Source organism: Xenopus tropicalis, chromosome 6 (genome assembly GCF_000004195.4).
Source record: "Xenopus tropicalis strain Nigerian chromosome 6, UCB_Xtro_10.0, whole genome shotgun sequence".
NCBI classification, from domain to species: domain Eukaryota; kingdom Metazoa; phylum Chordata; class Amphibia; order Anura; family Pipidae; genus Xenopus; species Xenopus tropicalis.
In genome coordinates this window covers 46,822,517-46,850,260 of record NC_030682.2, presented here as the reverse complement: position 1 = coordinate 46,850,260, position 27,744 = coordinate 46,822,517, and the positions used below count along the sequence as shown (strand labels likewise).

Genomic DNA, 27,744 nt, shown 5'->3' with positions numbered 1-27,744 from the left:
AATCCACCCACAGCTCAACAAATAATATGGTTTGGCATAGATATGACTAGAGCTTGGTATCAGGCATAGAATACATTGTTAAGTATAAGTCTCTGTTAGGAGAAAAGAAAATAGTAGGCATTTAATTAAATGAATGACCATTCATCTGTTAAGACTAACATCTTAATATTCCCAGAGATGTGGCAGACTCCAAGTCTAGTGGCACATCAAGGAACTGAACAGCTGCACTGGTGAGATTTGCCTGTCCTGGATTTTGTTCACATGCAGCAAGGCTGCGGGGATTAACTAATCAGCCTCACTGCATTCACAGTTCTGTCGGTATTCCTGTTGTGACACTTCTGCAAATAGTCTGGCTCATGTTTCTTAGGGTTTCAAGCTAACTGGCACATTGGTTCCGAGAAAACCAGGCACTAAAGTCAATCACTTTATGGCATCATCAGGCATGCCACCCATTAGACAGGGTATGGGAAAATATATTTTTGAAGCAAAAGGCTTTTCAGACTGTCTTAAAAAAACAGAGAGAAGCTGCCACGTAGGTGGTCACATTAAAGATGTAACTTATTTTCGGCTTTCACCACCACGGGGATACAAGACACTTTTATTTTTGCCTTATTAGGTAAATGCAGTCCCTAGTGCAGTTCCTCCCTCTCCTGTAGCCTGTGCACCTTCTGCCTTTTTGTAGATGGCTGCCCATAGCTGTAACAATTAACAGTTCACAAGATGTGGTCTAACCACTTGTATCTCACCCTGTTTAACAGTCCAGGTATTGGACCCTATATCCAGAAAGTTCAGAATTAAGGAAAGGCCATCTCCCATAGACTCAATTTTAATCAAATAATTCAAATTTTTAAAAATGATTTCCTTTTTCTCTGTAATAATAAAACAATACCTTGTATTTGGTCCAAACTAAGATATAATTAATCCTTATTGGGGTCAAAACAATCCTGTTTGGGTTTAATTACTGTTTAAATAATGTTTTTAGCAGACTTTAGGTAGGAGATCTGAATTACGGAAAGACCCCTTATACGGAAAACCCCAGGTCCCGAGCATTCTGGATAATGGGTCCCATACCTGTATCACATTTAGCTCCTCCTTAGAGAAAGATATACAGATCTAGGACCTGTGAATGCACAGGTTTTCCATTTAAGTCTTTCTATAACATTGATGACCATAACCTAATTCAACTAAAAAAATCACTTAAACATTAAATAAACCCAATAGGATTGTTTTGCCTCCTATAACAATTAATTGTATATTAGTTGGGATCAAGTATAATTAACTGTTTTATTATTACAGAGAAAAGGGGAATCATTTTTAAAATATGTGAATTATTTGATTAAAATTGAGTCTATGTGAGATGGCCTTCCTGTAATTCAGAGTTTTCTGGATAACACGTTTCCAAATAAAGGATTCCATACCTGTATAACATGAAGGTTCAGTCCCATAGCAACCAACAGCTTGTCTGCATGTAAATACGAATCCCAAATAGCAAATGCTATAAAAACATATATATGTTCATTTGAAGCATTTAGTGGGACTTAGTGGATTTTGTATTTATATGAATTTCTTTTTAAATAAGTACTTTAAGATCCAGTGAGAAGGGACGGGGGATATTCTGGGTCCAATTTTTCTGGGTATTCGGACCTACTTAATAATTGCTTATTAACATTAAGAATAAAACTAAATCCATAGTTCCTGCTTTCACTGTAAAGTGCTGCATAAACATGCTGGCGCTACATAAATAAAGGGCAATAAATATATATTTGCTTCCCCTATGTATTTGCAGTGCCTAGTAACAGAGACCAAATATGATAGAATAAATACAACTTATAAATAATAACAGCTAGCTAATATACCTAATGTTGCCTGGAAAAGTTCATACTGCATATTTCAATTGATAGAATATTTTTTTAACAACCACTGTTTCTTGCAAATGATTTACTGAGAAGATCTCCAGTGCTATGGAATGCTGAAATATTATTGGTCTGGGACTGTAAGTCTTCTAGTTCTCTGGCTCCATCATCATATATCCATTGGGCTCTAAGCCTGAGTTTCAGTTTTAAAGAATATATGTCATTAACAGTTTTAGATCATTTTTATCCAATCTGCTCTGATCTCTGCCACTGGAGAAAATGCCAATCTGCCCTGACCAAGGCATATTCTCTCTGCTGGAAGAGAAAATGCCTTGTGATGTCCTCCTGGTAGGAAATTTATTAAGCGAGTTTAAGTTAAAAACCCTCTCCGAGTTTGCTCTATAACATTATGGGGTGCTTCATATAGGTTAGGATAGTGGCACACTCTGCATGAGTAAAAGCCACATCTAATTGCATTAAATGTTTGGAGGCTCAAAGGGGGACCACCCGTTTAAAAAAAGTCAGTAACCACTGCACTAAACTAGCCATCAACATCACCCTGACTACCAGAACTTAACATTTTCCTGTGATTATTTTGCCATTTTCTCTAAGCTGTTATAAAAGCAACATGTAATATAAAATCTGGAAACTCTGCTACTGTGGTTTCTTCAGTGAGGTGTTGGGTGTAAATTTCCAGTCTTCCCACACAGAATTCTTCATTTTTTAAATAAAGAAGTGCTATATGACTTGAACTGCAGTTTTCAAATAACTTGTTATGGACATGATACACGTTGATACTGATGAGCTAAAATAATGTAAAAACAAATAAATTATGGATCAGTGCAGCCTTTCATTTTTTTATGTTAGACCATCAACATGATACCCAAATGTTACAGTAGCCAGTATACAAGGGGTACCTACTTGTTTTTGAATACATTGTTAGAGTGCTAGAGGATCTCACAGTGGACCCAGACCCTAGTTGACTTCAGCCAAGGACAATTCAAATCAGTCTGGACTTAAGTAATCTTACATGGTCCAATGGTGGCCTTTACTTACTGCAAGAGTGTCAGAGCTATTTAAGATTGTTGAGAGAACCTAATTGCAAGTAAGATGGAGGCTTAAAGGGGAAAGCAACTTTCAATAAAGCTGTAAATTGACCCCCCCCCCCTCACATCTAGTGTCTAAAATACACTATTGACACAAATTATGGAATTATCCTAATGGGTCCTGATAGCTGGTTTCTGGCTGATGCCTTCCAAGATTTAGGTAATGCAGTTTTCTCCCAGCCCTCCTTTGCAATGATACTGATCTTATTCTTGCCCATATATATACACCAGTATGAATTCTTATATTGTTGGTGTAGACTTTTCAATATTTTATCCCCATGATTTTATTAATGATTAGGCTTAAATGCTATTTTCTTTGTTATTGGAATGTGTATCTTGTCCTGAATTTTTTTTCATATTAGCAGTGCTACAGATGTCCCCCCTTTTTGCTGTATTTTTCTATCTTAACTAGCATTTGATTTGACAGCTGTAAATTCCCCAGGGAGTGAGCAATATGAAGCACAGCGTCTCATTGGAGATGACCTGCATATTACATTAAGCCCCCTTAACTGGTTTAGCAGCCCAGAAACACATCTTGTCAGTGTACAGTTAAATGCAGTATTTACCTATCCCAGATACTCTGCTTTTCACCCATGCTCCAGAAAACATATGGCAGGGTAAATGGCTCCTGTTAAAAAAAAAAAAAAACCATTTTGTGTGTGTGTCAATAATATAGGAATTTTGGATTGTAAGATTCACTGGAACATGGATTGATGTGAATAATGTATTCTCTCTGTAAAGTTCCTTTGAATATGCCAGCACTCTTTAGAGGTTAATAATAGTAATAATAATACAGGTATGGGACCCCTTATCCGGAAACCCAATATCCAGAAAGCTCCGAAATACGGAAAGCCTGCCTCCCATAAACTCCATTTTAATCAAATAATTCAGATTTTTTGAAATTGATTTCCTTTTTCTCTGTAAAAATAAAACACAGCTTTGTATTTGATGCCAACTAAGATATAATTAATCCTTATTGGATGCAAAATAATCCTATTGGGTTTAATTAATGTTTTATTGATTTTTTAGTAGACTTAAGGTATGAAGATCCAAATTATGGAAAGACCCCTTATCCGGAATACCCTTGGTCCCAAGCATTCTGGATAACGGGTCCTATACCTGTAATAATACTTTGTTGGGACATTGCTTGCACCTAGAAGTGTAGTGCAAAGTTTTGCAGCTCATATAACGGCACTGGAATTTTAACAAAATCAGCATTTTTTTGTACGAAACCTTTGCAACTAGCACATTTGCCTACTTAGCCTTCTATATATGTGTATAAAGTGGTTAGGCAAAACTAGATATGTGATTGATTCCAAACAAATTTCTACCAAGTATTTACCCTTTAGTAAAAAGACAGAGTTATACCTATACTCGGAATATGCCTCATATGCTCCAGTGTTACTAAAAAATATATGTTTTTCTGCAGATGGTAAAGGAACAGATTTCCATGTGGTATGGTATATGCATAAATCTGAGTACAGTGCATATTTTGTGTTCAAAGGCAGAATTCTCCATATTCATCTTTTACCATTCGGTCCTTAAACATGCAGGGCTGCTGCTTTGACAGCAAACCTCAAACTGACCACAATACTGGAGGACTCCTGTATATTCATTCAGTACTTTGTGGTGGTGGTGTTGCCTTTCGCTTTGTGGAAACTCAAACACACTACTTTTATAAATAGATAGAGTATCACAGAAATCAAAAAGATGACTAACCAAGCTTAATGCCACAAAATCAACACATCAAGACTGCCATACCAATAACCTATGCACACAGAAAACACGAATGCCAAATTAAATAGTTGGTCAAATCTGCATGTGTTTAACAAAATACACTGCTGTTTTCTTCAGCCCAGCTTCAGGAAATCCTATCATTATGGGAACCTTAACCAAAGCTGTGACAACTAGATAGAAGCAGGGGAATGAATGGGCGGCAAAAAGGTTGGCAGTGTAGTGAGCTAGAGAGCTCAGACATGCCACGGGTTAAACTCCTGTGTGTACGCATAGCCGCTATGACATGGATTTGCATAAAGCAAACCAGCTGTGTCTGTATTCCCAACTGAGCTTCAACAGTACAGAGTCTATCAAATAAAATATGATTTTTTTTAGAATCTATGAAGATAACTTTCATAGAAAGGTTTTGTATTACATGTCCCTATAATTCTTATTCTTTTCAGCAAAAGCAAGATTGATAAAATTCAGGACGTTAATTGCAAGGACAGTTATAATATTTGTTTTAGTAATGGTATAAAATATAGTTATAACTTGATATATACAGATACACATACATTTTTTTCGCCCTTCATCATTATCATCATCCTCACTATCATCATTTATTTATAGGGCGCCAGCAAACTATGCAGCTTGTTTAAACAAACAAGGATCTTTAGTGGTGTAACAAACTAAGATATTCAGAGTAACAATAGGATCAGAGGGCCCTGCTTGCAAGATCTTACAGTCTACAGGGGTTAAAGGTACATTGAAACTAAAAGAATGTAGATCCTGATTGATGATTTATGATACATATATAAATGTCTGATCAGTTTAGATACATTGAATATGCTTCCCTAAACAGATGGGTCTGTAGGGAGCGTTTAAAAGTTTTGGAAGGAAGGGGAGAGTCTGATGAGTCGAGGCCCAGACGTCAATTCATGCCCGGTGAAGAAAGGTTATTTTCAGCAACCTCTCAAGCTCATGTAACCACTGTTTGGTCCTTTACAGATCATCACCCTATCCACACCTAGCACCTGTCCAGTTCTGTATTGCACATTTATCTGACTCACTTCATTGCGCAACTTACCCTTTGCTTATGTATACTGTAGGCGTCTGTATGTTTTTATATATGGTTTGCCAAGAAGTTCCTGTTGTGTTCATATTTTTTGTGTGTACTTAATGAACCAGCTCTACATAGTTTTACACTTATATGTAATTGTAATATTTATGTTGCAAAGCTGAACTACCAACGGATTAAGTATAGATGAAAAATAACTCAGATAACTTTTAGCCTGCCTAACTTCTTGTGTCACTTAACATGAGTCACTTAAGCTTTGTTACTTTATATATTTGTAAGTTTGCTGTTTTCATTTATTGTAATGTTTGTACTATTACTGTATTGTAGAAAACTGCTGCATAGACAGTAACACTTTGTAAATAAATATATAACATACATAAATGACACATAAATACAGACATACATACATAAATGAATGTCGGAAAAGAGGTAGGGCTAAACCCTAATGGCAGGAAACAAACCATCATTTTAGATAAAGTCCTGCGCAGGTCTAATTTTTTAAACCGAGACCCACGACCCATACCCCAACCCATATTTTTTGCCTGCTTGGCCCAGCTACTGAACCCACAACTGCCTTTATCCACAACCCAGCCTTTTACCCACAACTGTTGCTGCAAACTATAAGTGATGTCATTAAAAGTGGAAAATATAAAAAACAAAGTAGTAAAACTGCAGGTTACACGCTTTTTTGCTCGCTGCAGGACTCCAATTTCAGCTATCATATATTTAGAATATATTCCCAAAACTTGTGGATCTTATATATGGGTTTTTTTTATGTATTTAAAATGCATGCTAAGCATATAAAAATACATATATTGCATTCATATGCTGTATTTCTATTTTTTTTTTTTTGAACAAGTGTCAAGCACAGAAAAAATGCAGCATGTAGCATTTGAAAAAACGCAATATGAGTGCAATAAAATGCAAGTCTGGACACTCATGAGTACAAACTGGCAGAATATAATGGAATCCATTAGCTGATGCACAAACCTGCAGAGAGTAAGAGCCCTAAAGAATGATTTCTTGCACAGTTTCACACATCAGTTTTCTGATGTGTGAAAACTTCTGATAAAATGTTTCCTGAGTTGCATTATATTTCTATAGGCTTTTACTGAATGGATTGACTAACCCAGAAAATTCTCAGCTAAGCTCAGTGACTGTAATCATCCTCATATATGGAATTGATCTTGGTACCTCTCAACTCCCAATTATTTTAGGTCGGAAAACACCAGTGAATAAACATGATAAAATGGATAAATATTTGAAGATTACAATTTGTGGGAGAAACGGTTGTTTTGCATGAAAACAATTTCATGCAAAACAACTGTTTCTCCCACAAATTGTAATGATCTCACAGTTTAAAAAATAAGCCCCTTGTTTAATACATTTTTGTTGGAGTTCTATCAGTATTTTCACCTTTTCTACAAACACATAAACTATCCCAACTTTACTCCTATCTAACTGAATGTGCATAATTTCCTTTGTGTAATGCCTTGGCTGGGATTCGCATTGCAGTTACACCACACTATTCATAGAAGCACTTTAGTGGCATCAAAAATTTCCTTTGATTGGAATGAGATTTCTAATGACTGTGATATGATATGGCTGGATTTAGTTACCTTTCACAGAAAACATTTATTATTCATAATTGTTGCAGCGCAATTGCTGGGCATTTTTTCTTTTTAAAGTATCTTGTGTTTTGGACTCTTTTCCTGCTTTTAAGCTGATAAAGATTCCCATATGTGAGTGTAACATGTTAAAATCCCTGTACAGCTGATAGGGCTCAATATACATTTCTGTAGACATAAACATAGGGGTACTGTGCCAAAGGGGTTCTAAAGACAAATGATAGTGTGAAAAAACTCTACAGTTTGCATATGCATACACCTATATTTAACATATTTATATATGGGCACCTGTGGGCCTGTGCCTTGAGTACCTATATATTCAGTAAAATTAAAATAAGAAAAAAAAAGCCTCCCTAGTTGTCGCCAGATCAAATAAATACAGCCCTTGGCAGAACTACTTTCCATGAGTGGCCTACATACTGGTATGTTAACTGTTTGAGGGGACTCTAGGGGGAAAATGAATATGGCCATCAGTGATGGAAAGATTTTAAGTAGACAAAACTCCAACATTTTCTTTGGGTTCTGAATAAACTAATATCATTAGCAATCAACATAAATAAGTTATAAAGACATGAAATGATGAGACGTGCTTCTCTGTGTCATATTCTTTGAGGCTCCAAAGGAACTCTAACATGTTATATAAGATTATTCTTTCTTTTTCTTTACAGATGCTGAAGACTGATTTGGGTTAACAAGGCAGATACAAGAAAAGGTAAATACCTATATAGCATGCCATAAAATACTGTAGTCTTGTGTTTTGCATTGCTTGACATCATATATTGCATTGCATGACATAATATATTGTTAATGTACTTTAAAAAATTTTACTTATTTAGTTCAGTGTTATGTTGAAGGCTGTACCAAGACATGTAAATTGACGTGTAAGTTGATGTAAATAGTTTTAATGTTGGGGTTACTTGGGAAAGACTAAAGGAAAGAGTGTGGGGTGTACAGGAGCACATAAGAGAACTTACCAGAAAATGAGATATATTAATATTGGGATTATAGTAGCTGTGTGTAGTCACCTTGGTTGAAAAGTGGCATGGATAGTAAAGGGGTGGTTCACTTTTAAGTTACCGTTTAGTATGTAATAGAAGGACAATTCTAAACAACTATTCAAAGCTGAACAACCTCTTAAACTGATGATGAAAAACTGAAGTCTAGTCATGTAGGAAAACAGTAAAGAATAACTGGAAAAAAATCCTTGTGCTTGTTTATCCTGTAGTTTGGCTTACTGATCTCATGTGGGTACAAAAACAGTTTGTACAGTGAATTTTACTGAGGTTTCAGGGAACAATATACAGTATAAGGAGCAAAAATTATTTGTGGAAAAAGTTAATGTTGTTGATTTCCTTTCTACTTCTTAAACAGAGATGAATTTGGTAAATAGCATAATGTATAATATCATTGGACTTGGAATTAGTGTTGCAGTTGTTTTTGTTTTTGCAGTTTTGGGCTCTCTTTTTCTTCTTTTAAACTTTTCTGCCAAAGAAAACAACGCCTGTGCGAAACTCTTCCATTATAATATAAAGTCCATCTGTATTTCACAATTAAAACCGGATACACACAAGGACATAGTCCTGTAGTTTAACCATCAATTTCTCAAAGATATAAGAAAAAAGGAATACAAATGGAAGAGTCTCACACAGACACTATTTTATTTAGCAGGATTGTCTACCTATGCGCCAGACGTTCAACTTGTCTATCAGCTGGAAAATCGTATGCAGTTCTGTGGATCCCTGGTTACACCCTTCTGTATCATAGTCATCTTGTTATGAACTAGCTCCACGTTGCATCTTAATTATTGAAGCTTAAAAAATAAATGTACTAATCCCAAATTACAAAAGCCTGTCTATTCACACAATACAATAGAAAATGGCTATGCGTGAGAAAAAGAAGAGTTCTCACAGTCACTGCAATAATATATGTTATTTATACTTTGCCAGAAACCACAGTTCTTAGTGACAACAAATGATGAACATCATTGCAATAACTCAGTTCTAAGGCATCTTTTTTGTAATTGCATCTATTTGATGGATTGGGCGAGGGTCAGAGAGTTTACATCACAGGTGAAAATTGCACCAGGAGTGCTCCTATATGTACTTTTTTTTAACAAGTCTTTATTAAGGAACAGAAAATAGACCTAATTATCATACATGCACTCTTTCTATGTACAAAACTTTGTATAAAACTTTGTACAAACCTTTCTAAGGATAGAATTATCAGGAAACAGTGGCAGTTCATGCTTTCCTGTGGAGTCTAATGGGATTCAATATACTCTAGCAAATCTGTTAATTTATAAATCTTTTGTTCCTTAAGCTTTTGTTGATGCCTTTATTGTGGTTAGGTATCTATCTATACATACATCATAAATAAGTATCTATACAGGTATCAGAAAAACTAAAAGGATGGTTTTACTGTTACCTTTTAGTATGCTAAAATAGGACCTTTTCCAACTTTGCAATTGCTTTTCATTATTGGTTCTAGCTTTTGAATTATCTGCCCTTGTCTTCTGACTCTCTTTTTAGCTTTCAAATGGGGATCCGGCAGCCAAAAACAATTGCTCTATAAGACTACAATTTTATTGTTACTTTGTATTACGTATCTTTCTATTTAGGTCCTCTCCTATTTATATTTCCTTCTCTCATTTAAACCACTGTCTGGCTAGGGTAACTAAGACTCTAGCAACCAAGCAGCTACTGAAATACCAAAATGGATAGCTGGTGAACTAAAAGCTAAATAACTGAAAAAACATACAAAATAAAAAATAAAGACAGATTGCAAATTAATATTAGAATATTAATGTCTACATAATACTAAAAGTTAATTGAACGGTGTGAAAAACCTTTAGCACAAATTAGAAATGTGAACATTTGTCAGGCACATATGCTGACGACTATGAGGGAAAAGTGATTCACAATTTTAGAGCCCCTGCTAGAAAAAGCATTTTGACAATTCCTTAAATTGACCTAGGCAAAATGGTAAAATATTTACTTAACATTTCTGTTAACATTGCAGATTACGGAGATATATTTAGAATTTAGAAACTAGTAGTTATATGTGCTTAGTATGTCCTGTTTCCTGTTTGTGCCATTCTATTCTAAGGCACAATTTACAAGCTAAAAATGATGGTTAAGAAATGAGGCTAAAATCTATCACTATTGGTTAGAGCAAGCCAGGTAAGGGTCCCACATAATGACACTTTCTCAGCTTCTGGAAAATGACAGGATCCCTAAACATGTTTTTAACTGTAAACTGACTGAGCACGATTTAGGGCTATGTTGATGAACGGAGTTTTATTTCTTTGTGCTGGGCATGATCCAATATAAATCATTCTCTAATTAAAGAAAAGACACTTATTATTCTGTTAGGCGACACTTTAATGCTAGTATTCCTGGGCCTTCTCTGGTAAAGAAAACTGCCTCTGTTAATGTGCAGGATTATGGATAAAAGGCCGCTTTAGTAGTTAATGACTGGCAAAGACAACATAAAACAACAGACTGTTGATGATCAGTCTTGCTGGTCTCTTCCTGTGTGCGCTAAAGCCTAGACAGAAGCAGTGAGCCAGTGCAGAACTGCAGAAAAGGACAAGAAATAAAACATCTGTACATAAGAAGGAATTTCTATCTGACAGTGGAATTGTAATCTAGTACAAAAAGGAAACTGGGTCTTAAAGTTATTATTCCATTTGTTTGTTCAAAGTTTTACATCTCACAGAGGCAAGAGGTGGCATAGTTATACCTCACTTGCACAGTTAATACCTGAAGTACTAATCATACAATTCTTGCTTCTTTATCTGATTCATGCACTTCAACGCTGTGCTTCGAGACTAGCAGCATCTCTTAAAGGAACAGTAACACCAAAAAATGAAAGTGTATAAAAATAATTAATTTATTATGTACTATTGCCCTGCATTGGTAAAAGTTGTGTGTTTGCTTCATAAACACTACTACAGTTTATATAAATACCCTGGCTGTGTAGCCATGGGGGCAGCCATTTAAATTGAAAAAAGGAGAAAAGGCACAGGTTACTAAGCAGATAACAGATAAGAAGCATAGATTCCCATTGTATTCTACACAGTTATCTGTTATCTTCTTATGTAACCTGTGCCTTTTCTCCTTTTTTCAATTTAAATGGCTGCCCCCATGGATACACAACCGCTATTTCTATTAACTACAGTAGTCTTTGTGAAGCAAACACACAACTTTTACCAGTGCAGGGCAGCAGTACAATATATTTTAATTATTTTAAAACATTTTTATTTTTTAGTGTTACTGTTCCTTTAACTTCTGGGACCTCACTGTAGCACATGCACAGCACATTAGAATTTAGGCAAAGATTGCCTGGTGTTTAGTGCAACAGGGTTGCTTGCCAAAATACCTTCATAAAAAACAAAGGTGTTATATATTATTTTAATAAGTGTGTATGCACACCTGGCATGAGCTAACAGTGCTTAGATAACTACATGTATTGCCCAGACACACTGTAGAAACACAAGAGAGCTTGAAGAAGGTGTAACTAGAACTTAAAATATGTTATATGGCAATGGATTGACTGTAATTTTGCCACCTCGGACAATTATGTTGTAGGAAGACTAGAAAAACAGTAGCTTCACATAGTAGTGGTATCCAGTCTTTGGAACTAAGAAGAAATATTATTGACCCAAACGTGGGTCTAAAAAAAAAAAACGGATTGTATTTATCATTACTAACTGATCAAATCTTTAAAGAGAAATATATGAAATAATGATCCAGTTCAAGTTTTGCTAGTTTTTTTTCTGCTTTTTCCTGTCTGGCAGGAAAGAATATAATAGTTGAATTTGTTGCTGCTTCAGTGCCATTTTTACTGATTTTTTTTCTAGCAAGCACGGATCAGTAATTGAGAAGGATTTTATCCTAACAGCATTTTTATATAAACAGCCCAAAAGGCAGTGACTGATGCTGGTGTGGGAAATGCTTTCTGTTCCAAACTATCAATGTAATGTCCTGCATTTTAGTGAGAATGAGCAGAAATTACAGAGATTTGATTGTGGCCAGTTAAACAGTGGTGCTGGCCTGGTGATAAGCAGACTAATGTCATATTCTGAGGAACTTCAGATTAAGTTTGTGCCAAGTATGCTACAAAAGGTTTCTGAGAAGAGGAGGGTTCTGGAAAGTGTTGCTGCTGGTATCCTAAAGGTTTAGTGAGCAATGTGTAATGGAGAAATGGCAGTTTAAGTACAGATATGGGATCCGTTATTTGGAAACTCATTATCCAGAAAGTTCCGAATTACGTAAAGCCCATCTCCCATAGACTCCATTATAAGCAAATAATTCTAATTTTTGAAAATGATTTCCTTTTGCTCTGTAATTATAAAACAGTACCTTGTACATCTCAACTAAGATATAATCAACCCTTATTGGAGGTAAAACAATCCTATTGGGTTTATTTAATATTTAAATGATTTTTAGCAGACTTAAGGTATGGAGATCCATATTATGGAAAGATCCCTTATCTGGAAAACCTCAGGTCCCGACCATTCTGGATTACAGGTCCCATAACTGTACTGTATTATATAATATTTTTCTTTATTGCACAGTGTAAATTGCAATAATTTTATGCTTTTTGAGAATACTACCTGTATTATAGCTGATATTGATTCCAGTTTAGTGAAATGTATTAGCCTATATTTAAGCCAAGTCTAAGTCATTGTTAAAGATTCTGGGTTACTATGAAATTTAGATATTGTGTGACATTACCTCTGCTAGATAAATCTCTTAATTTTTTGCACTAAGGTAACATGCAAGGGATATTATGTAACCTTCATACTTGCATTGTGTTGGGTGGGTAGTGGCTGCTAGACTACGACGATATCAGGGTTGGCAGACTTGGGGGGGCTCAGCTCTTTATACATCTGGGGCTGTATACTTTATGATTTTTACTGCAGTATTTGGCAGCCTTAGGCGGTGTGTGATAACTCCTGTTTGTGCTTTTTTATAAATATTTCTATAGTTATTGCATTTGCCTGTTGCTTTATTGGAGTTAGTCCTCTCACTACACTACTGCATATATTCCCAAAGAACCTTTTTAACAGAGCTGGAAATGCACTCTTCTGTATTTACTGATTTCCATAGACATGAGCCACTCAAACAGGTAAAGGAGAGCTTTATACCCATTGTGATTTGGGGACTTTTTCCTCTTAATTTCAAGAGTCATCTGGAGCTCTGGTTACTTCCATTATAAAATGGCAAGCACTATTGATCATATCCTGGTTCTTTGGCTTGGAATATTTGAGCCTGATTTCCAGCGTTCTCTGCCAATCCACACTCACCAGCACACCCTGGCCTTTCCACTCTTTTTTGCCTGGTGCACAGTATTTCGGGGACACGCCTCTTCTCCCCCCTGCTGAGGAAGGGGCGTGTCCTGCAAACGTTATATGATTTGCTACTATTAAAAATCAGCAGGGTTTATCCCTCTTAAATAAATCCTGTTATGCCAGTATTTTTGTGCAATTTGGTTCCAGCATTCTCTGCCAAGCCAGATGTATTTGTATAATACTCATTTTTATAAAACTACTTTTTCTTTTAGTAGAGCTATGGTTGATATTATTGTACAGTATTTTCATTTTACTATGTAAAACTAAACATTTAATACCTGACCCTAAGGCCCCCATATGTGGGGAAGAGATTTACAGAATTATAGATGAAGGGCTTTAAGTGAAGCATGGGCACAGCCAGCCCAGCAACACCCTTCAGTTAAATGAATGGCATCAGCTTTATTTCCACACACTGTTGTGCCAGCACCTCTGGTAGGGAACAGGTAAGTAAAAACAGGAAATATGCTTACTGAAATAATTAGAACTTAGACTGTGCTCTTGTTTAAAAAGCAGCACCAAGCATCTGTTCTTGGGCAACCAGGTACAAATAGGGTTGCCACCTGTCTGGTAAAAATGTTGCTTGATGCCAATGTTATTAATAGGAAAAAGTACATAAAAATATAGTAAGTGTATTTTTCCAAAAAAAGCTGACAAACCTACAGTAGGTACAAAACATAACTTGGTAACAAAATATCCCTAAAAACATTGATCTATTGTTGCCGAACTACAACTCAGAGCACTTTCAAATATGCTTCATCTGTCGGTGGGTACAAGGAATGGTAAAGAACTAAATGTTGGCCAACACTATGTAAGGGCCTGCTGAGCTCTTAATTGGTTTGGAGTCGGGACAAAGGAGAAAGTTAGAATATAGACAGCACAACAAAGTGTTAATCAGTCTCAAAAATATGTTCCAGGCACAGGTTCAGGCAACAAACAGGATGGTCAGAAACAGACAGGAAGTTAAAATAACAGCGCACCCAGGAGCTTACTAAGAAAGTCCAATACTCCGGCATTGAACTGACGTGTATTTTAAATTTTCGTGCCAAGTGCGATGACAGCACGTGCCAATGCTGGTGTGATGACATTGCGCCCATGGACACTGCCATCTTTAACTTTATCATGAAGTGGAGCGATCCTAACTGGAGTGCTCCTTTCATTACCCCCTCCTCCAGTGGGGTCCACTGGACCACCAAGATTAGGTTTCTGTGGGAACTGTCTATAAAACTCCTGTATCAGTTGTGGGGCAACATCAGAATGTTTCACCAAGGAACATTCTTCAGGGCCCAAGCCTTTCCATCGGATGAGGTACTGCAACAAGCCCCTGGAGAACCTCAAGAATTTTTTTTTACAATTTCATATTCTTGCTGGCCATCGACAATGACAGGAGTAGGAGAGGAATGCTCAGAGGAGAATCAGTTAAAAATTACAGATTTGATAAGGGATACATGGAGCACATTAGTAATTTGCATCGCTGGATGAAGTTAGAGTCGGCAACCACTAGGATTATAATCTCCAGGATTATTAGAAAGGGACCAACAAATTTAGGACCCAATTTAGGAGAGGGAATTTTAAGACGGATGTTCCTGGTGGATAACCAAACTTTGTCTCCGATAGAGTACTCAGGAGAAGATTTACGCTTCCTATCAGCATAGTTCTTTTTAGCCAAATAGCTTTTCTCCAAACTTGATTTAGAGGAACTCCAGATGGCAGACATATAGGCCACATAATCTGTAGCTGCCATAGACACACAGGAAAGGTAATCTACCAGTAGAGACATGAGAGGCATTGTAATGCACAAATTCTGCCCATGGGAGAAGGTCAGACCAGTCTTCCTGGCAGAGAGACAAATGACACCAAATGAATGAATAAACTTGGATTTTAATTGACTTCCGTGGATGGTCCAGGTGTGCAGACAAAGCTGTTTTTCTTTTTGTGTCTATTCTGAGGGATTTGCACAAGGAACGCCAGAATTTGGAGATGAATTGAGAACCTCTGTCCGACACAATCTCTGTAGGAAGTCCATGGAGGCAAAAAAATGTGATGAACAAAAAGTTGGGACAGCTACATAGAGAAATAAATTGTGGCATCTTTCTGAATCGGTCAATCACCAACCAGATCACTGTATTTCCTTTAGAGGAAGGTAATTCAACTATGAAGTCCATGGCTAAGTGGGTCCAAGGATGAAAGGGAATAGGTAGAGGTTGCAGCAGACCACAAGGAGGAGAATGACTAGGTTTGGACGAAGCACAGATAGGAGTATTAAGAGAGGTGCAGAGGACTGAGCTGATTGAATTTGAGAAGCAAATTGTGGAGGCAGAGAAGCGATAATTCTGCCAGGGGGAATAATAGGGTCATTATCTTCACACTGGAGATCCTCAGGGATGAAGCTATTAGAGAGGGCATCTGCCTTTTTTTTCTGGTGCCCGGACAATAGGTAATGACAAGGATTCAGTCTTTTGAAAGCCTGGATAAACTTCATAAGGATAGTAATGGGATGCAGTGCGCCATCAAGAAGACTCCTCTAAAGCTAACTTGACAGTGAACAGCTCACAGTTCCCAATGTCATAGTTCTGTTTTGCAGGGGAAAGTTTCTTGGAGAAATAAGCACATGGATGTAGCTTTCTATTGGACACATGTATTTGTGACAAAATGGCTCCCACTCTAATGTTGGATGCATCAAATTTAATATCGAATGACTGAGTGTCAGGATGTCTGAGGACCGGAGTGGAAGCAAAAGAGTCTTTCAATGATTTAAAGGCTTCCAGAGCTTGCAGGGACTAGATATTAGGCTTTCCGCCCTCACGGATTAGAGCCAGGATAGGTGCAATGCGAAAAGAGAACCTCTTTGATGAATTGCCTATAATAACTGGCAAAACCAATCAAGAGAGTCTCTCAGTCGAGAGAGTACTTCTCTCACCTAGGCTCTGTGGCTGATCAAGTCCTTGAAAAAAGCAAGAATATTGTCGAGATAGACAACCACAGACTGTCCCAGAAGATGTCATTAACCAATTTTTGAAAGACAGCAGGGGTGTGGCAGAGCCCGAAGGAAATTACCAGATATTTATAATGACAATCCTTGGTGTTTAAAGCTGTCTTTCACTCGTCACACTCACGTTTCCAGATCAAGTTGTAAGCCCCACGAAGATCTAATTTAGAGAAGACCTTAGCCCCTTTCAATTGATCGAACAGTTCAGAGATGACCACCATCTTTCTTTTCTACAAAGAAGAATCCAACCCCAGCTGACTCAGGGAGAGGTTGAAGGCCATATGAACCCACATTCAAGGTTGTCTTGTATGTACTCCTTCATGGCTGGGTCTCAGCTACAGACAGATGGTAGTTATGGCCTCTAGGGGTCATGGTTCCAGGGAGAAGATCTATTGGGCATTCATAGGGACGATAAGGAGGAAGAATTTCAGCGGATTTCTTACAGATGACATCAGAAAAGTCCCTATATGCAGTGGGTAGGCCATGAAGTCTGACAGAGGTGGCAGACAACTGATGAATGCAGGTGGAAGGCAAACAATTCTTGTGGCAATATGCACTCCAGCTGGAGATTTGACTAGTAGACCAACCGATAAGGGGATTATGTAACTGGAGCCAAGGTAACCCCAACACCACAGGCACAGAAGGGCAACTGATTATAACAAAAGGATACTTTCTCCTTATTTAGAGCCCCCACAAGCAGAGATAGTTTTGGAGATGATTTCAGACGTCAGAGGTCTATCATTAATTGTGAACACCTGCAAGGGGTTAGCCACAGGGATAAGGGGAATACCAAGATGCTTGACAAAGACTGAGTCCATGAAGTTTCCTGCAGCCCCGGAATTGAGAAAGGCTTGAGTATTAACTGGTCCGGATGCCAGCTGAAACTGCACAGGGAGTAAGAACTGATGAAAATTCTTTTGGGGAGAAGGTTCAATACCGCCTGGATAAGACACCCCAATCTTACCTAGGCATTGGCATTTCCCTGCTTTAAAGAAAGCATTAGCGTCATTGATTAGAGGTGACTTTTTCTCCCAAAGAGGATTTGCCCATTTCAAACCTTTGCCCTCCATCATGGGAATAACATACCCCACCTTGGCACTTTCAGATGCGTCCAGAAATGCAGTACCATTAGGGTAATCAGTCTCAAAAATGTATTCTAGGCACAGGTCAGTTCAGGCAGCAAACAGGATAGTCCCAGGAGCTTACTAAGAAAGTCCTATACTCAGCCATTAAACCCAGGTCTCTGGCATGTATGACGTGACCACTTGCTGCCATGGCGCCTCAATCTTTAACTTTATCATAAAGCAGAGCGTTCCTGGCACACTAATACTGTCTTGTTACCAAGCTTTCATGATATACCTTGTGTTCCTCAAGCTTCTTTATTTAAACTGCTTCCTTGTGCTCTCATCTATTCATGTGATGCAGGGAAGGGCACCCACCCATATTTGCACCCCCCCAAATAAACTCTTGGTCTTTATTTTGTTTATAAATATGTAAATACAGTATGTAATAAAAATCAGGGCTTGTAATGAATCTTTAGTTAATACAAATATCTGCATTATAACGGTTACTGTGCCCTGATTAATCCATGTTTTTCTGAGTTGGCATATCTCTCTCTGTTGCACAGATATTGCTTCATTACACTGCTAGGATGCAAAGTAAACAAAACAGATACACATTGTGCCAGTTAAATGTCAGGAGTGCAGAACAATTTAGAACAAAGATATTTCTCTTTTAGTAGTTATGATCCAATAATTTAAAATAAGAATCACTATTATTATTATAGCTTATTTATTTAGCTCCAGCAAATGAAGGCATCATTTATTTATTTATTTTTAAAGAGTTTTTTTTTTGTTTTTTTTATGAGAACTAAAGCCTTTTCGACTCACCTCTGTGCACTGAGTCATTTCAACTAACAGCTGCAAATTTAGAACCATGCATTTTTGAGCAATACGCACCTGACACTAGACAGGACCTGGCGCATTACTGTGACTCAATATGTGAACAAAATGTTAGAAATAGCTCAGTGCACCATTACCCTTATAGTAATCTCAACAAAACATCAGGAATTATTTCCCAGAAGAATTTGAGGCAAATGCAGTGACACAATTCACAGACTTTTCCCAAGCAAAACTCTTTCTCAGCGAGAAAATTCTCAGACTTTTCACAGCAGGGGAGCAGTTTTCAGATATATTTTAAATCTTAGAGATAATCATTGTCCTTGGGAAGGTGTTTTGTTGGTCATTCTATGCCATTTTTGGCAGATTCTGTTAATGCCTTTAAGAGGGGCTTGGATGAGTTCTTGAACAAACATAGTATCCAAAGCTATTGATACTTAGTGATACTAATATCTAACTGTAATATCTACAGTTAGAGCTGGGCGGTATGACCAAAAATTTATATCACGGTATTTTTCAAAATTATATCGGTATCACGGTATTTGACGGTATATAAATAAAAAATAAATAATAAATATTGGTGGCCCCCCCCACCCCCCCAACCCCCCCAGCCACAACCCCCCCCAACCCCCCCAGCCACAACCCCCACAGCCCCCCCAACCCCAGCCACAACCCCCCCAGCCCCAGCACCAGCCACAACCCCCCCAGCCCCAGCCACAACCCCAGCACCAGCCACAACCCCCACAACCCCCCAGCACCAGCCACAACCCCCCCAACCCCAGCACCAGCCACAACCCCCCCAACCCCAGCACCAGCCACAACCCCCCCAACCCCAGCACCAGCCACAACCCCCCCAACCCCAGCACCAGCCACAACCCCAGCACCAGCCACAACCCCAGCACCAGCCACAACCCCAGCACCAGCCACAACCCCCCCAACCCCAGCACCAGCCCCAGCCCAACTTACCCAACTTGTGGTTCCTCCAGCTCCAGCGATGCGTCCTAGCGACGTCGCGTGCGCGCCGACGTCGCGTGCGCGCCGACGTCACGTGCGCGCCGACGTCACGTGCGCGCCGACGTCACGTGCGCGCCGACGTCACGTGCGCACGGGCGCAACCCGGATGTAACTGGATAAAAACTGCAGGAAGGGCGCATACCGGTATAGCGGTATGTTCAAAAATCATATCGTTTTTTTTTCAAAAACCGGTATACCGGTTAAACCGGTATACCGCCCAGCACTATCTACAGTTAGTATTAATGTTTGAATATATAGTTTATGTATGTGAGTGTATAGATAGGTAAGTATAGGTTTGTGTGTGCTGGGTTTACTTGGAAGGGTCATAGTTCAACCTTATGTAACTATTTTTCTTAAACAGGACACTTATGCCAGGAGCAATTTACCCCACACTGCCCTCTGGCATACAACAGTGGTGGTCAAAACACTACTGGCCATTTGTCACCTATCCTTATGCTACTGAATGTAAAGCCCACATAAGGGATACAGATGGCCCTTTGCATCAAGGTCCACCTGTTGCTGATCCGTGTACATCCAGCAGGGCAGTTTACATATAATAGTATTAGGTTTGATGATGGGGATAGGGGCGTTTTGACCTTTGCTGTGCTCCTCCAAAAGGTAGTGGACATCAAAAAGTTCTTTGCGCCATTGTTGTAAACATATAGGGGGTTGATTCACTAAAGGTCAATAAGCATTATCGCATGGTTTTTTGCGTTAAAATTGACGCAATAAGCAACAACCGATTCGTCAAAGTAATTTCTCATGCGTTAAATCACGCGCTACAGCAATGCGTTATTTTTAACGCATGCGTTAATTCACGCGTAGAAATAATACTAACGCATGATTCACAAACACATATGAAGCATTAAACGCACTAAATATCGCATTAGTCTGTGCGAAGATTACCTACTTGGGGCAGGCGGTACTTAAAAAAATTGTGGTTCGTGAGCTTTTGGCAACACAACATGGACTTTGCAGTGGGATTTTTTCAAGTATGTGTTGGCCCTAGAGTGATTCCTCCAGTTTTCAGGAAAATGGTAACTTTCAGAAAAGTAGTTTTACGAACGTAATGGTTACGTGCTTTAAACCGTGCACTAATAGAGCAAGCGGCAAAATATATTGTGTGCAGTGGGAATTAACGCACGAGCCGAAAATAACGCAAGACAAACGCTCATCGCAACTTAACGCAAAGAACATCACGTCTAAGTTTTGACGCCTGTCCTTTTAGTGAATCGTGCGTTAAGTCGCAAAAAAAAAAGAAGCAATAACATTTAACAACGCATGCTATACAGTGGTGTGAAAAACTATTTGCCCCCTTCCTGATTTCTTATTCTTTTGCATGTTTGTCACACTTAAATGTTTCTGCTCATCAAAAACCGTTAACTATTAGTCAAAGATAACATAATTGAACACAAAATGCAGTTTTTAAATGAAGGTTTACGTTATTAAGGGAGAAAATGAACTCCAAATCTACATGGCCCTGTGTGAAAAATAGGAGCTACCTGACACAGAGAAGTAGACCAAAAGCACCTCAAAAGCTAGACATCATGCCAAGATCCAAAGAAATTGAGGAACAAATGAGAACAAAAGTAATTGAGATCTATCAGTCTGGTAAAGGTTATAAAGCCATTTCTAAAGCTTTGGGACTCCAGCGAACCACAGTGAGAGCCATTATCCACAAATGGCAAAAACATGGAACAGTGGTGAACCTTCCCAGGAGTGGCCGGCCGACCAAAATTACCCCAAGAGCGCAGAGACAACTCATCCGAGAGGCCACAAAAGACCCCAGGACAACATCTAAAGAACTGCAGGCCTCACTTGCCTCAATTAAGGTCAGTGTTCACGACTCCACCATAAGAAAGAGACTGGGCAAGAACGGCCTGCATGGCAGATTTCCAAGGCGCAAACCACTTTTAAGCAAAAAGAACATTAAGGCTCGTCTCAATTTTTGCTAAAAAACATCTCAATGATTGCCAAGACTTTTGGGAAAATACCTTGTGGACCGACGAGACAAAAGTTGAACTTTTTGGAAGGTGCGTGTCCCGTTACATCTGGCGTAAAAGTAATTTCAGAAAAAGAACATCATACCAACAGTAAAATATGGTGGTGGTAGTGTGATGGTCTGGGGTTGTTTTGCTGCTTCAGGACCTGAAAGGCTTGCTGTGATAGATGGAACCATGAATTCTACTGTCTACCAAAAAATCCTGAAGGAGAATGTCCGGCCATCTGTTCGTCAACTCAAGCTGAAGCGATCTTGGGTGCTGCAGCAGGACAATGACCCAAAACACACCAGAATGGCTGAAGAAAAACAAAATGAAGACTTTGGAGTGGCCTAGTCAAAGTCCTGACCTGAATCCTATTGAGATGTTGTGGCATGACCTTAAAAAGGTGGTTCATGCTAGAAAACCCTCAAATAAAGCTGAATTACAACAATTCTGCAAAGATGAGTGGGCCAAAATTCCTCCAGAGCGCTGTAAAAGACTCGTTGCAAGTTATCGCAAACGCTTGATTGCAGTTATTGCTGCTAAGGGTGGCCCAACCAGTTATTAGGTTCAGGGGGCAATTACTTTTTCACACAGGGCCATGTAGGTTTGGATTTTTTTTCTCCATAAATAATAAAAACCCCCATTTAAAAACTGCATTTTGTGTTTACTTGTGTTATCTTTGACTAATAGTTAAATGTGTTTGATGATCAGAAACATTTTGTGTGACAAACATGCAAAAGAATAAGAAATCAGGAAGGGGGCAAATAGTTTTTCACACCACTGTAAATAGCGCTCGTTTAACGCACTTTAGTGAATCAACCCCCTAGTCTGCACTCTTTTCTGCCTATAGAAAGTGTAGCATACTGTAGTTTTTCATCATCTATAGCTAAAGGTTACCTGTTTGCCATCAATAAATCCTGACACTTTGTAAATATACCACAATAACAGTCTCCTTTGTAAGCTTTTACACCTCTTAATTAAAGAAACAAAACAATATTTTGAAGCATAACTGTTCCATTTTGGGTATACAGCTGTACAGTAGTATGATGGTGGCCATGAGCTTCATTGGTGGTAGGTATAGTATATAATTTGTTGGTCTGTCAGGCAGAATTCTGTTTCCAAACTGTCTGGCATTAAATTACAATGTTCTAAAAATATCAATGGTATATAATCTTTTTTAATGCATGTTGGTTGGTAATGGGTCTCAGTCAAAGAGGAAATAAAATACTTTCTTATTTGCGTGACAAATTTGCATGTGCAGTAAAATCCCTGCAGTATAATTTAATTCTTATTATAAGAAAATAATGTACTTAAATTAGCTTGATAATAAAAGAGAGTGGCAAGTTATTTCAGCCACAAGAGCACTTATATGAATTTTAGGTCTGGCTTTATCTGTGTGTGGTTTTCTTATATCAAGGATCTGCAGCCAGTGGATATCCAGCTGTTACTGAATTCCCATATTCAGCATTGAGTTGCTGGCTGGTAGAGGAAGTTTAGATCTGTAATTCAGCATTAACTAAAAGCCATGGGCTGGAGATCTTGTGCATCCAACACACACATTGTCTCAAGATACTTCAGCAAAGCTTTGGAGACAACCTGGGCTCACACAATTTAGCTTTTGGCTGTTTGACTTGCCAGATAATACATCCAAAGATCTGCTGAGTAGAAACCTTGGCTGCCCAGTTTTTATAAATTATAGGGTCAAGAAATAAAAAGTCTAAATTTATTACAACAAGTAAACCATTGCAATGTGTTTTTAAACATCTTATAAGTAAATGCTACCTGCTGATTGGTTGCTATGGATTAATAGTAGCAAATTGTATACCAGTTATTACCCAGTCTAAGCTTGTATCTGTTCATGGAGCTTCTACAAATAAACTATATCTTGGCAACAAATGTCCTTTGATTCTATAGTTCTGTAGAGAGCCATTAATTGCACTTGTTTATTTTCCTGTATATTGTCATTTGTACAATTCTGAAAGCTGTAGTTCAGGTGGATGATGCTGAGAGTTCAAATAAGTTTTGCTTGCGATGTGCAGTAATAAGGGTACTCTTTTTGGTCTGGTTCTGCTTCTGGTTCTGCCTTGAAAGGCATAATTTAGGGGGCCACCAGTCACCAGGACATTAAAAATTAAAGCTGGCTATACATGTACCGATATTATTGATTGGGAAGGTTAAAAAATTTGAGCTTACTGTATTAAGCTGGCCATACATGTATTATTACTATATTATATATATATATATATATATATATATATATATATATGGCAGCCAATAGATTAACACTGATATCCATGTACTATGGGCATATATATATATATGGCAGCCAATAGATTAACACTGATATCCATGTACTATGGGCATGTACATATATTTAATTTATGCACAGTAATAATTGTTTGCACATAGGGAAGTTTACGCTTCTATAGTAAAGGATCATTATCATTTTAATATTAATATTCTTATCAGTTTGAACTGAGTTGTAGATCTGTTTCAGGCTGTATAATATCCGAGCAGAGAGTAAGTATGTAGCACTGGATTTTATTTTCATGTGGCCTTGAGAGAATTGTTACCAAGCTATACTTTATGTTTGGTTGGTGAATCCAGTATTTTTACTGAGGTCCCCAGGGACTTGAAAGCAGAGGCCTAAATACAGTCACGTGCATGAAACTGTTATTCCCATAGCAGCTTGAAAAGGAATAAATATCTCAGGTAACATTCATAGGTTGCTAGGAGCAGAAATCACCAGCACTCTCAGTTTAAGTTCTTGTCTTGTTTTGAGCAAGTTTCACTTCCTGCCTTGTTTTTCCAAGAATTCATGTTTGTTTAGAAAGTTTTCTTCTTTTTTTACCTTGCAACATTTCTCCAGAATTGCCTGAAAAGAATATGTTTTTGATTACGTTTACTCTTAACATTACATTTTTGTTTAGCATTAAATTAAATTGATGAGTCTACGTTGTAGTAAGTTGTACTAAGTTGTGCTGCAAGCTTTGGAGTTTTATTTTAACTTCAGGCCTAGCTGCAGTCTATGAGTGTATATATACCAGGAATCTCATTGCCTTGAGCAAATTTGTATATCTTTATTTATAAAGCGTTACTTATGTATGCAGCGCTGTACAGTAGAATACATTAACGGGGTTATTAAGATAATAATACAATTTAACAGTTAAAGTTTATTACTTTATAACAAGTGTCAGCATCATCATAAAAGCACAATTGTATGTAGAGGAATGATAATAATGGCTCATAATGTATGCCTATGTTTATTTGCCATCATTTAATTAGATTATTTTAGTACAGTGTTTTTAAACAGATAGAAAACAATAATAGTAGTTACTAAAAATTTAATGTGGCACCCTACAAGATTTATTTGACGAGAACTTCATTTTATTTGTTAGCCTTTCATATTTACAGAAAGGAGAGTTTGCATTTCACCACAGCTGTGCAGAACATCTACGTTGCAATTTGTTGCATGAATAATTCTCTGGCAAGTTACTACCTGTTCTTTTGATCTCCTTGCCAAGTAAAACAGCAGTCATGACCTTGTATCTTTTACCAGCACTTGGCACAAATTTGTATCCTGTGCTGTGTATTGTTAAACTGCTGTCAAACCATGTCTGACAACCATTCACCTTAACATTTACAGCATAATATTTAGCAGAATTGGGCAGGTTAAGATTCAAAAGAATAAAGTGTAGCATCAAAACTCTCGCCAGATATATTTACTTCTTATTGCTTTCTATTCAGATGTGTAAGCAAGAAGTAATACTTCTTCAAGAATATTCATGGACTATTGGGCAGACAGCTCCATATGTAAGATGACTTTTATTTTTTGGAAGAAGTGTTGAGGAAGTCTTCAGTTCCTTTGGATGTAGTTCCTGAAGGAGAAGGGAAGTTGGATAGATACAGGTAGATAGTAATAGTAGAGGATCTCCAAAGAATCCAAGAAGAATGTGGACACAGCTCTTACTTACAATTATGCCTCTGTATGTTTATATGCTGCTGCAAGATTGGTCCCTTTTTATTTGAGTCTCAGAAATATGTATAAATGGTGTTTAAAATAATTTCTAATGTGCTTTTCAACTGAGATTGGATTTGGGTTGGCAGTGGGTAGGTTAGGGTCAGCACAATTTGTGTGCTTCACTACAGTAAAGCCTCCTCTTAATTCTGGCCCTTGTAAACCGAAGTGGACATTTACAGAAGCCACGTGGAGGCCAGTCCTAGCTGCCAAGGGCTTGTGTTATGTATCCTCACCATTAGACTGTTCCATAGTTAATTGATTACTGGTACAGGTATATAAGCAGTTGAGGAAATACTGCTGCAAGTATCCCCCATCTGTGAGAGTCATATACGAGTCAGTTTCCTCACAACACCGAAAGTAACCACCAAATCTAGTAAAGGTTGTGCATTTTGCAACAGACATGAATTTACAGGCAACACCTGTCAGCTGGCAGCTGACTGACAACTTTTAGTATTCTGAACATAAGTGTTATGATTTTCAGTCTTATTGACTCCGATTGAGACCACAATAAGTCTCAATATTGCAAAACCTGATTGACTAAACCATGATATATCGATATATAAACTAGAATTAACTGCTTTACCTAGATGGGATTTATTTATATGGTCCATGATGGGCCCAAGATGGGACACAAAATATTTGCAGCTTAGCTGGTACCCATATATCAAACAAAGTAGGATGTTTTGAAAAGTACTTACATCAAAGACTATTAACAATTTCATTGTACTTTAATTTGTAATACAATGACATATGGGTTTCCCTGCAGATACCCCTTATCTGAAACAAACTCTTAAATTAACAAATCACATCTTCTCTACCTACTTAAAGGGACAATATATATGTTAGACATGAGTGTTCCTAAAAAAAGAAATCCAGAGAAATCTTTCTAATTAATAGAAGGTAGAAATAGATAATGATTTTGTTTACTCTCTCCCTTTAGAGTCATTGGATTTAGTTTCAGCAGAGATCATGACCTGTTTGTGTTTGGCACTACAGATAAGCATAGATTTGTTATACAGAAGGCATGACTGTAACAGGAGATTCTGATTACCAAATAACCTTTTCTCTCACACTTGCCCTAGAACGAAGAAGGCTTGTTTATTAAAATAAGGAAAGTAGAAATAATATATTTGCAAAACAAACCCCGGGGTTATTTCAAACAAACAAACATTTTGCTCTTCAGATTTATTTAATTGCTAGTTTTGCTTTGGTACTCACTCTGCGTCTATTATTTTTGCCTATGTTGTATTCCAGTGTATTCCTGAACTCAATATGAACTAAACGAAATTATCTAATAAAGCAGTCAAACTAGATAATAATTAGAGATCATGGCAAGGTCTCTTGAAAACCTTACATAACTTTAAGCAATAACAATTGCTCTACCACTGCTGACAAAATAACATGCAGCTTTGACTCAAGGTAAAAACAATCATAGACTAATAAAATAAATAATATATACTACATTAAATTTGAGTGCCAGAAACAAAAGGTATTATAAATACAATAAAGGTGGTTGTGCAAAAAAGTTGCATGTGTTTTGTCACTTTTTTTCCCTCAAACTCAAGAACTGATAAATATGCCTCCCCAAATAATTTTATATTTTCAAAATAGATTGTGTCACTATAAAGTAAACTTTGTATTACAAAATCAATTTTGTTGACAAAATGTATTTTTTTAACAAAAAGTATATTTTTTGTGATTACAAAAGTATTTTTGTGTTCCCAAGATTTATTTTAGTGCTAAAAAGCACAGGAAAAGTGTTATTCTGAAAGAAATTTTGTGAACTTAAATTATTTTTGTGCTTACAAAATTAATTTTGTGCTGACAAAATACATTCATTTTACTACAAAATGATTTCTTTCCTGAGAAAAGTAATGTTGTGATTGTGAAATATATGTTGTGGTAAAAGAAATTCAGGAATTCTGTCACCAGCAAATGATCACTGTATTCCGTTTAAGCCACAGTGTTAAGCTGGTACATATACAGTATATTAAAGCTTTTATTGCTACACAAGGCGGCTGCATTAAATGAGAAAGAAAGGTAAAAATGAAGTAAGCTTTATCATAAAGGTCTATGTAAATACAGCCATAAACACTCTCATAAA

The 27,744-nt window shown here is 37.5% G+C and overlaps 1 protein-coding gene across 8 annotated transcripts in view; it reads left to right on the top strand.

Annotated features, from left to right (window-relative positions):
* Positions 1 to 27,744, top strand: part of thrb (thyroid hormone receptor, beta) — a 245,918-nt gene that overhangs the window by 82,927 nt on the left and 135,247 nt on the right. For all 8 annotated transcript variants that reach the window (XM_031903431.1, XM_018094691.2, XM_031903426.1 and 5 more), the window contains 1 exon segment: positions 8,050 to 8,093. The gene's annotated coding sequence lies outside the window, so the exon portion shown is untranslated.